The sequence below is a fragment of the Grammomys surdaster genome, unplaced genomic scaffold (genome assembly GCF_004785775.1).
Source record: "Grammomys surdaster isolate TR1022 unplaced genomic scaffold, NIH_TR_1.0 65, whole genome shotgun sequence".
In the NCBI taxonomy this organism is placed as follows: domain Eukaryota; kingdom Metazoa; phylum Chordata; class Mammalia; order Rodentia; family Muridae; genus Grammomys; species Grammomys surdaster.
Window position 1 is genome coordinate 11808235 of NW_021604567.1, and position 12199 is coordinate 11820433.

Genomic DNA, 12199 nt, shown 5'->3' on the forward strand with positions numbered 1-12199 from the left:
AGAAAATCAATTAAATCAATGAGGGGAATCAGATGTTGGGAAAGCAGGGGGAGAGAGAACAGAAATTGGCAGGAGGGAGTGAAATCTCTAAGATGTGCCAAAAATTTGGTACAGGGAGAGACCCTAAAAGGTCTATGTGAGCTAGTCCAGCTGAGATTCCTAGCAGTGAGGGATATGGATCTGGAAGTATTCACTTCCTGTAGCCAGGGGAAGGATAAAGACAGCAAGCCACCCACAAATCCTTCAACCCAAAATGTGTCCTGCCTATAAAATGTCTAGAAACAAAGACAGAGTAGAGATGGAAAAAAAAATGACCAACCAGTGACGGGCCCAAATTTAGACCCATCCCGTGTATAAGAACCAATCCCTGACACTATTAATGATAGTCTGTTATTTACAGACAGGTATATAACTGTCTTCTGAGAGACTACACCTGGCATCCAATGAAAATAGATGGACTTAGAGCCAAATATTAGATGGAGGTTGTGAAGTCTTATAGAAGAATTGTGGAAAGAACCAGGGACATGAAAAGCACAGGGACTTCACAGGCCAAAAGAGTCAACTAACCTGGACCCTTTTGGGCTCCCAGAGACTGAACCACCAACCAAAGATGGAACACTGGCTAGACCTAGGCCCTCTACATATATGTAGCAGGAGTGTATCTTCCTCTGCAAGAAGGTCCTCCAACAACTGAAGGTGGGGAGCAATCCCTGAATCTGTTGCCTGCCTGTGGATTCCCTAGATGAGCTGTCTTGTCTGGTCTCAGTGAGGAAGGATGAGACTAGTCCTGCAGTGACTTGATGTCCTGGGAGTTGGGGTAGGGCTGATAGTATAGAAGGTAAAGGAGGGTTGGGAAGGAGTAATATCTAGGGTTGGATTTCCCATTTCTTAGATGAGAAGATGAAGGGGGAATGTGGTATGGATCTGTATGAGGGAATAATGGGAGGAGGGAGAGTCAGATATTAGGATGTAAAGTAAATAAGTAAATAAATTTTGAAAAAGAAAAACAAAGAAGAAAATCAATAAGATTGATACTTAATCAAACACTAAAATGCAGAAATAGTATATGCTGTTAACAGTATTAGAGAGGACAAGAGGACATAACAACAGACACTGATGAAATCTAGAGATTTATAAGGGCATAATTTAAAACCTAGTTACAAATGTTAAATCAAAATTAGATTAGCAAGTTAAAGAGACCTATAATGCCTAGTGAAAGATAGTTTCCTACTCGCCCAAAAACATTTAAGACCAGATGGTTTTAGCACAAAATTCTATCAGAATTTCAAAAGATAATTAACCCTAGCAATCCTCAAATTATTTCAAAGAATAGAAACAGAAAGAACACTGCCCACTTTGCTTTGCAAGGACACAGTGACTCTGATTCTCAAGCCATATTAAGACTTAGCAAAGAAAGAATATTATAGATCATTTTTCCTTGTCAATACTGATGCAAAAATTCTCAAAATTCTTGTAAACTGAATCTAAAAATACACCCAAAGGGTCTTTGAGAAGTATACTTCATCATAGAAATGCAGGGATGGTTTAATATATGTAAATTGATAAAATCTACCCTATAAATAAAATGAAAGACAAAAAATGACAAAATCATCTCATTAGATGCAGAAAAGTACTTTGACAAAATTCAACACCCATTCATGATAAAAATTCTAGAGAGGTTATGGTATAAGTGATAGGGATATTATATATATATATATATATATATATATATATATATATATATATATACACACACACACACACACACACACACACACACACATATATATTTGAAAGCCCATAGCCAAATGTCTTAGTTAAGATTTTATTGCTATGAAGAAATAAAATGACCAAGGGAACCCTTATAAAGTATTTATAAGGGCTAGCTAGCGATTTCAGAGGTCTAGTTCATTATCATCATGGTAGGAAACATAGAAGCATCTAGATAGACATAGTATGGGATGAGCTGAGAGACCTCCAACTTGATCTGCAGACAAGAGAAGAGGACTTCCTGTCACACTGGCCATAGCTTGACCATAGGAGATCTGAAAGGTTTCCCCTACAATCACACACTTCCTCCAAAAGGATCTTACCTACTCCAAGAAGGCCATGCTTCCTAATAATGCCACTCCCTCTGGGCCAAGCATTCAAAAACATGAGTCTACAGGGAGTGGGGGCTACCTATTCAAACTACCACCTTTCCCTCCCTAGCCCTCATAAGCTTGTATCCATAACAGTGCAAATGCACTGAGTCCAACTTCAAAGGTCCCCATAGTCTACCACAGGCTCAACAACATATAAAAGTCCAAAGTTCAAAGTTTCATGCGATTCATGCAATTTCTTAACTATAATCCCCTATAAAATCAAAACAAAAAAAGAGATAACATACTTCCAACACATACTTGCACAGGATAAACATTGTCATTCCAAAATCTATGGAAGAAAGCATTTTTGAGGAAATTCTGGACCAAAGAAAGACCTAAAACCAGTGAGGGAAACTCCAAACACTGCATCTCCATGTCTGATGTCAAAATGCTCTTCAGATACCAATTCCTATCAGCTTTGTTTACTACAGCACACTCCTTTCTCTTGGGCAGGTTCTATTCCCTGTTAGCAAGTATCCCATGGCTGTGCCATCTTTAACCTCTTTGGCTTTCTAGAGCAATTCAGGATTGACCTTCACTGCTTCACACAATGGCCTTTCTAGATCTCTGTGCAGAGACATGCCCTGACAGACATCTGGTAGCAGTGACTTTCCATAACACTTTTCTTCTTCTTGATTTTAATTTCAGAGCTACATGCCAAAGCTGCCAAGTTCTGCTGCTTGCGGGGGCTAAAACCTGGTACTCTTATTCAATTATGTCTCCACCACCATTTTGTTCTCAGTGGTTTCTTTCACCACTTAATCTTGGCTGTCTTGGAACTTGCTCTGTAGACCAGGCTGACCTTGAACTCGGAAGTCTGTATTTTCTGCCTCCTGAGTGCTGGGATTAAAGAATTTAACATCAGACCCATACCTGAACTGATCTTTAATTCCCCTTTACAAGATGGAAACTTAGCTAGGTGGGATCGTGGCCTGAGGTCACCACTCTTTTTATTCCATTTAATATCTTTAATCTGTTTATCTCCTTGAACCCAGGATTTAGCTCCATTCCACTTTCTGGTGCCCCTTTTCACCTTGAATCAAACATTTTGTATTTTTCCTTTCTTGACTTGATCCTTTTCTTCCGACTCTTTAGACAAGGGAAAAAAGCAACCATATTCTTTACCAAAATATTACAACAACAATTTCTAGGCAGTATACTAATTTTTTTCTTCTGAAACCTCTTGAGTCAGGCCCCTACAGTTAAAAATCACCCTCAGCCTTCTATGGTTCTTCTAGACTGGCTCATTAAGGCTGTTTTAAAGCATTCCACTGCTTTCCTACTCCAAAGGTTCAAACTCCACATTCCTCCCAGTGAAATCCTCCAGGCTATCACAGCAATAACCCATTCCCTTGTACCAACTTTTGTCTTAGGGCTTTATTGCTGTGAAAAAAACACCATGATCAATGCAGTACTTATAAATAAAAACATTTAACTGGTGCTGGCTTACAGCATCAGAGGTTTAGTCCATTTTCATCATGGTGGGAAGCATGGCAGCATCTAGGCAGACATGGTACTGAAGTAGGAGCTGAGAGTTCTACATCTTGATCTGTAGGCAGCAAAAAGAGATTCTGTGGCACACTGGGCATAGCATGAGCATAGGAGGCCTCAAAGCCTGCCACTTAGTGACACCCTTCCTCTAACAAGACCACATTTATTCCAAGAACATCATGTATCCAAATAGTGTTACTCAGTATGGGACAAGCACTCAAACACAGGAGTCTATAGGAGACATTTCTATTCAAATCACCATACCAATATCAACTTAAGTGGAGAGAAGTTGAAAATAAATTTCATTAAAATTAGAAAAAAAACAAGGTTTCCCCCACTTTTTCCATATGTATCTTTCAAGTCTTATCTTGAAGTCATTGAAGTTTTAGCTAGAGAAATAAGACAACTGAGAGATCAAATGTGTACATCCTACCATAGAGACACTTGCTCAACCATGTCCATTGCTGATCTGTTCCTAATAGACAGGAAAAGAAAACAATTTATATGTCCTGCAACAGAAAACTGAACAAGAAAAATGTGGTATATTTATGCCATTTACATTACTCAGTCATTAAAAATAACAAAATTGTGAAATTCACAGGTAAGTAGTTGGGACTAGAAAAATCATCATGTTGAGCGAATGATCCCAGAACTAGAAAGACAAATATAGTATGTATTCACTTATTTACTGATATTAGCTGTTAAATCAATATTAACCAAGCAAAATCCCAAAGGAACCCAGAGGTTAGGAACAGAGTATGGGAGCAGGGGTCTAATAGATTTAGTTATGAATGGGAGATTGAATGCAGAGCTATAAACAGATACAGGGAGGGAGGAAGGATCAAGTGGTGAAGTGTTATTTTAGAAACACAAAAATCACAGTCCATTTTATCAATTAGTAATAATGAAGATTTAGGAACCAGATATTATGGTCAAAGTTTGCTAGGGAAGAGAGTCAGAAAGAGTACCCAGCCGTCCTTCCTACTCCACCAATGTGCCAGAAGGAAAAATCTCTTTCCCCATCTCCAAGCTGTCTTAGTACCTTCCAACTCAATGTTCCTCCTTCATGTTTACTTGTGTTCACTCTCCAGCAACTGAGTGCTTGCTCTGCCTCTTGACCTAAGGTTGATTTTATTTAGCTCTTGGATTAAAGGTGAGTGGTAGGGCTGAGCCACACTACAAGTTTTTTCCCGTTGCAATCTTTAGGATCACAATGTGAGTAAATATCCTCAAACCATGAGGGTAGGAAAGAAGGGAACAGGGAGGAATACAGAATAAAACAGTTAATTTAAGGGTCATTTGAGTGACAGTAAGAGAATCCACTACAGGAAAGGCTCCCTAAAATATGGAAATGACAACAAAGTAATGAAATCGCCAAAATAATGGGGTTACAGAACCCTAACTGGATCTATCTTGTGACCAAAAGAGGATTCCTGTACCAGAATTTAGACACATGTAATTGAGTTTTTGGCCAAAGGAGTTTCATGGGAATTCCCAAACAACCCAGCTTCTCCCACAAGCTGACAGCAAGTCTCCATTGTTGAAGACAGAATCTACAGAAGGTATTGAATGTGGAGAAATGGAGCTTTTGCTTAAATAGAGCCTTCATTCCTTAGTTCTAGCACCTTTGGTACAGGAAGGTTCTCTTCATACTATCAAAGTGGAAACATATGCACTAAGCCAGCCACAGACTTTAATTAACAATGATGTTCTGCCTAGAAGACATGCTAATTCAATGGTGACATGAAATTAATATCTGATTTGTGTTCAGGACCACTTCATGAGATGGAACCTATGCCTGACTGTTTAGGTGACCAATAACCTGAGACTGTATGAGACAGGAATTTTTAATAAATTAAAATATCACTATTATTAAAATATGTAGCAATATAATGACTCTGAATTATACTCTGCCATACTTATAGGTAAGTTCACTGCTCAAACATTGTCACAGAGGCTTCCTGTAGCCAATGGGGACAAATAAAGAGACCTAAATCCAGACAGTATGCAGAGAGGGAGATACCTTGGAATACTCAGTCATAAAAGGGAGGTTCCCATCTAATCTTCCCTCCTTTGAGTGTTCAGGAAACCCTGAAGTGGAGGTAGGAGGAGTATAAGAGCCAGAAGGGTGAAGGATGCCAAGAAAACAAGACACGCTAAGTCAGCACAAGTAAAGCTCACGAGAACTTATTGAGATGGAGGTAGCATACACAGGGCCAGAATGGGTCTATATCACGTCCTTTGAATGTGTCCTATGACTTTCAGTTTAGGGGTTTATGGAATACTGAGTTTGGGAAGGAATGGGTTTCTGATTCTTAAACCTTCCTTTGGGCTCTTTTTCCTCTTTTTTGTTTTGTACTTTGTTTTTCAATTCAGATTTTGCATTTTTTTTGTTTTCTTACTATATATTTTATTATATTATATTTTAGTTATAATTATCTCTTAGACTCCTGTTTCCTATTTTTGTAATAAAAGGCAGGAAGAGAATAGAGCCACGTGTGAGAGGATGTAGAGAGAACCTGGAATGAGTTGAGTGAAGAGAAACCATAATCAGGACAATTTATATGATGAAAAAAATGTCCGTTTTCAATTTAAAAATACACAGAGTAATGTGAACAGGTCAATTTCCTTATATTGTAAAGTCTAAGTGTCAAAACTTTTTGCTGTTTCCACAGAATAGGTTGTCATCACTTATTCATGAACATTGATGGATTTGTTTTGGTGTTGAAGAAACACTTGACATGCAACAGTTGAATGCACATTGCAGTGTGGAAAGTGAGTAAACATATTGAGTCACAATGCTAAATCTGTTTACAAGGAAAATCCAGAGTAGGTATATATTTGTCTTAACTACACACATCACCAACAACAAGTACAACTTGCACAGAACATGGTGTCTTTTTAAACAGTGTTAGCAGGCAGGGCAATCTTGTTCATAACAGGATAAATGTCTCCTGTTGCCTGGGAACAAATTGTACAGGGCAAAAGGGCTTTGCACACACAGATAAGTACTGGAGAAGCCAGGAAAGTTAAATACGCAGCTCACCTCTTTGATGGGATGAGGTACATAGCTGCTCTTACTGGATTTCCACAAATGTGTAGTTTTACAACCTGGTGATCCTACGCTGTGTGATGAAGTAGGTTCTACCCATATTGTCCAGAATTTACTTAACCCAGACAATATTCTTAAACAACATCCTTTCCTTAAAACCTTGAGCATTATTTTTAGGCCATAAAATCCATTCACCTAAATGATGTCTATGTTATCTTAGGGCCAGGGCTATACTGACACCCAGAGGTGCTATGTCAAGTTCTCTAGCCCCTAAATCTTAGACACAATTTCTGAGCCAGCAGTATCCATTCTTGCGAACAAAGCTAGATGTACTTTGTGAAGAATCTTAAGAAAAGGTCTGTTTCCAATTTTTAAAACACAGAACCAGGAAGTAAAGCCAACAGGTCAGTTTCCTTAGTTTGTAAAATTTAAGCTTCAAATCATTTTGCTGTTTCCACAAAACAGATTATCATCTAAAATTGTTTTTTGATTGGGACTGAAAGAATTGTTATTTAAATGTTTCCTTTTCCACCACAATTGTGCTGGGTTTAAATATGATTAAAGTAAAATGACACGGTCCAGACTCTAGATGTCCTGGTCCAGCAGCAGTCACAATAAAGTCAGGCTGAGATGAGTTTCATTCTTACCACAGTGTATTTTCCCTGCCTCCTGTAAAGCCTGCAGAGGAATTACCATAATAAATTACTAGATATTTTAGATATATCAGAAAACCATGAGTGTGTACATATATTCTGTACCCATTTTATTCTACAAATTTCAGAACTTTATTTTTCTTTGTGAAAGAAAGTAGTTAAACTAATTAAAATGGAAAATACCATTACAAAATGAAACTCGTGTAATAATGTCTTGGGTTGTCTTTCCATTTCAAAACTGCTGACTAAGGGCAGTAGAATAACTGAAAGCAAAGACTCAATAAAAAATAACATCAGCTCCCAAATTCAGAGCAGGATCTTGAAAATATTTGCAAGTGGTCTTATGTATCGGATCTTTTTATATTGTAGGAACTGACCAAATTTGTAATTTACTTGTGAAAATTAATTACATATCAAGATCAGAGAAATCTGATTGGTTAAATTGAACACTTATTGGAAGTTTTGATAATTGGTTGAAGGTTGAGTAAAGGATCTCAGGTTCAGGAAAACTTTCCCACAAAAGCAAAGACTTACCCCAAAACTCTAAGTCATGATCAGAGCAAAGGCTGACTGATGAGTCTGGACATTTTAGATTTTAGTACTTTAACTCACAAGTTTGGTAGAGTACCAGCATTTCTTCTAGAATATTGATACATTCAGTTTTCCTCTGACCTGTATCCATTATCTATATCTACAGAATGGATTGTCTTGTTCTTAACTCTTAGTATGAGAGCATATTTTCATATATTATGAAATTATTTTTTGTTGAAGTAGCATGAAGTGCATTTGAGAACATGGCTGAAGGATGCCTGCATAATGTGGCATGAGGGCAATAGAATTTGATATGGATGTGGTTCTGTTTGCACTTAAACTATCCCTCTGCCTAGTCGTTGTAAGTAGCAATATTTATAAATAATAATATTGAGAGTAGGAGAATGTTGGAATGAGTGAAATTTTAAATAAATCATCTAGTAGCTTGTGAGATGATCCAGTGGATACAGGTGTTTGCCTCCAAATATGACTACCTAACAGGACCCACATGCTCTGTGCAGAGAACATTAGTAAGCTTGTTATTGAGTGACAACTGTAGCAAATTGAAATGAAGTCAACAAATAGCTGTCTCCGTGAGGATAAGAGAATCGGGAAAACAAGGTAAAGCATAGGACCTGTCGAAGTTTGTCTTTTGATGCAGATAGCATCAACTGATAGAAAGATTAAGCTAGGCCTCTGAGGAATGAGATGTCCCCCACCTACCAAGACAAATGGCATCCTCATTCTCCACCAGAAGGGCAATGTGCATGTTCCCAAGGCACATTTTATGTCTCCTTTTCTCAAGTCATCCTTGATGTTGCTGTGGCCCAGCTTGCATGGAACAAGAAACAAATACTAAGAGAAGAGTTAAGCATTCCTTGGGGATCTAAGGCATCTTTTCAGTAAATGGGGGAAGAGGAAAGCATAAAAGTATGTGTTAGCAGTCTTTCAGTCTGTACTTGTCTGCACAAGACTTGGACTTGGCCCTGAGACACAGGGTCATCAGGAGAGAAAGTTTCTGCACAGCTCTTACCCAGCTTATCACAATCTATGGGAATTCTTTCTTTCCTCAAGCTCCTTGTTTGCTCCTTTGTACTGCTTAGCTTGTAAATCAGTGGCCCTCAGGCATGCCCTCAGCTTTCCCCATTTCAGAGAAAGGTCAAACCTTTTTGCTTTTCTATGTAGGAAGGACATGTTCAATAGTCAGAATCAGATAGCTGCCTGGGGTCCTGCTAACCATGAGGGGCTGCAACACTCTGTTGAAGTTGACTTTGATCTAACTTTTCTCTCTAAAAGTAGATTTTTTCCATCCAGTTCTTGACTGTGTTGTGTTTCTATTGATGACTCTGGTATGAAATTCAAAGGACTCAAGGGCTTGAAATCTTGCTCAGGATTGGCAAGTGATATTTGCTATTATGCTGTAGAAATTAAACCTTGATTCAGGGAACTGTGAAAGTACAAAATTAATCTGACTTCTGAGATTAACAGATGTTTTAAGACAATAATTTCATGGTAGAAAATTTGAGAAGGCCAACCAAGTGCAGTGATTCATTTCTATAATCTCAAAACTTAATGGAGAAAATATTATTATTATTATTATTATTATTATTAATTATTAGTTTGGTATATAGCAGTGATTCCCAACTTTTGGATCATTACTGCTTTGCCCTTGCATAGCATATACTCAGCCTATCAGATATTTACATTACAGTTACAAATTTATGAAAAACTTAGTAGCAAAATTACAGTTATAAAATAGCAGCAAGATAATTTTATGATTGGGGTCACCACAACAATAAGGATTATATCAAAATATTGAAGCATTAGAAAAGTTGAGAACCAGTGGACTCTAGGCAAGTCAGCAAGTCACTTTTGTGATTAGTGGTTGATATGGGACAGCCCAGACCAATGTGGGCAATACCATCCCTAGGTAAGTTGTACTGTTTTGTATAAAACAGCAAAATATGAATAGTCTTCTATGGCTTCTGCTTCAGTTACAGCTTCCTAGTGTCTACTTTGACTTCATTTATTCTCTGACTTTTCTAAATGATGCATGACTGTTATCTAAAGGCATGAAAAGAAATAATGTATAAACCCTTTGTTCTCCAAGTTGTTTTGTATCATAATCTCTCTATCACAGCAGTCAAAACTTTAACCAAGACTCTCATCTATCTATCTATCTATCTATCTATCTATCTATCTATCTCTATCTCTCTCTCTCTCTCTATCATCAATCTATCCATTTCTTCATCTGTGTGTCTATTTATTTATCTATCAATTGTATATCTATCTATATCTAATCTATATCTATCATATTAAATGGTAATTTAAAATTCTTTGCTGTAAAGTATTAAACCTATCTTAAGAAGATAACAGACTTGGATAATAATGGGTGATCCTAGGCTATAAGTATATTTCAGAAAATTGGTTTATACTTTTATATAAATAGTTCTTTTGAAGGCCATTCAGGTAAGCTGATGTGAATAGAGGAGATTAATGCTTCCAAATTCCTAAAGCTGAGAAAAGAATAGAATGACTTTTATTTCCTGGGAGGAAATTGAAACTACATTCTTTTCATTGGTGTTCAAAGTAAAAAACTAAAAAAGAAATTGATGCCAACAATGAATTACTTCCTACACAAATCATGTCCCTGATAAGATAACAGTCTAACATCAGTTGAAACACAGATATAGCCAACAATTTGTTAGAGTTATGGTATAAAAGAAAGTTAGGTAAAAATGAAAGTGTTTGAAAATTATCTCTATCATTTAGAGATGCCCTAATTCTAATTTTTGAAACAGTTTTGATTTTGAATAGGATGTTTCAGATGAAGGATTAGGTACAGAAGGGAAAACTTCAACATATATTCTGCAGTCATATATAAGATATACTTCAAATGAATTTTGTTCAAAAGCAAAGTCACAGTCTGTAAATAACAATTGAGTTTGAGACAAATGACATTTTGAACTCTAACAGTGAAAACACATTTGGGACACTCTTAAAGTAGTACCTCTGGGGGCAGAAGCTTATCCACAGGAAGTGGTAGAAGCGCTTTCTTTTCCGGTCTCTTTGGCCTCGCCAGTAGAAGCATGATGAAGAAAGGAACCTCATCCTTCAGAAAGCGTCGCAATAAGACGCACACGCTGTGCCGCCGCTGTGGCTCCAAGGCCTACCACCTTCAGAAGTCAACTTGTGGCAAATGCGGCTACCCTGCCAAGCGCAAGAAAAAGTATAACTGGTGTGCCAAGGCTAAGAGACAAAACACTACCCTACCGGGACTGGTCGGATGAGGCACCTAAAGATTGTCTATCGCAGATTCAGACATGAATTCCATGAAGGAACGACACCTAAACCCAAGAGGGCAGCTGTTGCAGCATCCAGTTCATCTTGAGGATTTCAATCAGTCATAAAATAAATATTCTGGTTTCAAATTTTCAAAAAAAAAAAGTAGTACCTCTGTTTCAAAACTATTTCCTGCATGCTTTGCAAACATGATTGCAATTTTATTGTCTTGAAAATTGATTAGAAACATCTTTACTTTGATATACAGAATAAATATATAACAATCTGAAAATTCTAATTGTCTCATAGATATTTAATTAGGTAGCAATGTGAATTATGATATTTTGGTTTTGTTTCTTTTCCCATTGCTGTGATAAATCTATGACCCATAGTAACTCAGAGGACAAAAATGCTTATATCAGCTTATACTTTCTGGCGAATCATTCATCATTGAGGAAAATCATGTCAGGAACTTAAGATAAGAGCTGAATTTGGCTCTTTCACATTAATTATCCATCAGGACATTATCTCACAGTGATGGCTACATACCAGTTTAATAAACACAATGATTTAGTAAAGATTCCGTCTTCCCAGGTAACCAAACTGACTCTAGGTTCGATCAAGTTGACAATGATCATTAACCAGAACATCTCCATGAGAAATTTTCCAAATTGAGTTAAAAAAATTATATTTCTTAAACATGTATGAGTTTGATATAAAGATAAACATCATTTTATAACTAGAAATGCATTTCTATTTGATTTTAACAATGAAGATTATCAATCACTCAAGGAAAAGAACATGATCAAAATATACACTTTCCAGAGTAACTACGGAGAAACTATATTCCAAATCTGATTCTGGAGACAATGTTCACATTCCTCAGATAGAATAGGATGTTACAGGCAGAAAATCTTTATAAGTGAAACTGAAAAAAATAAAAAATGACTGTTAGTTGTTTTTTATGAACATCAAAAAAATTGATTTTTGAATCTTATATTAAAACTAGGTAAGATGCAATTCATTAATTCACAACATCAGCAAGC

General features: G+C 37.0%; 1 pseudogene; it reads left to right on the top strand.

Annotated features, from left to right (window-relative positions):
- The first annotated feature begins 10963 nt into the window (after window positions 1–10963).
- On the top strand, window positions 10964–11302 carry LOC114625211 (annotated as a pseudogene).
- The last annotated feature ends 897 nt before the right edge of the window (window positions 11303–12199 follow it).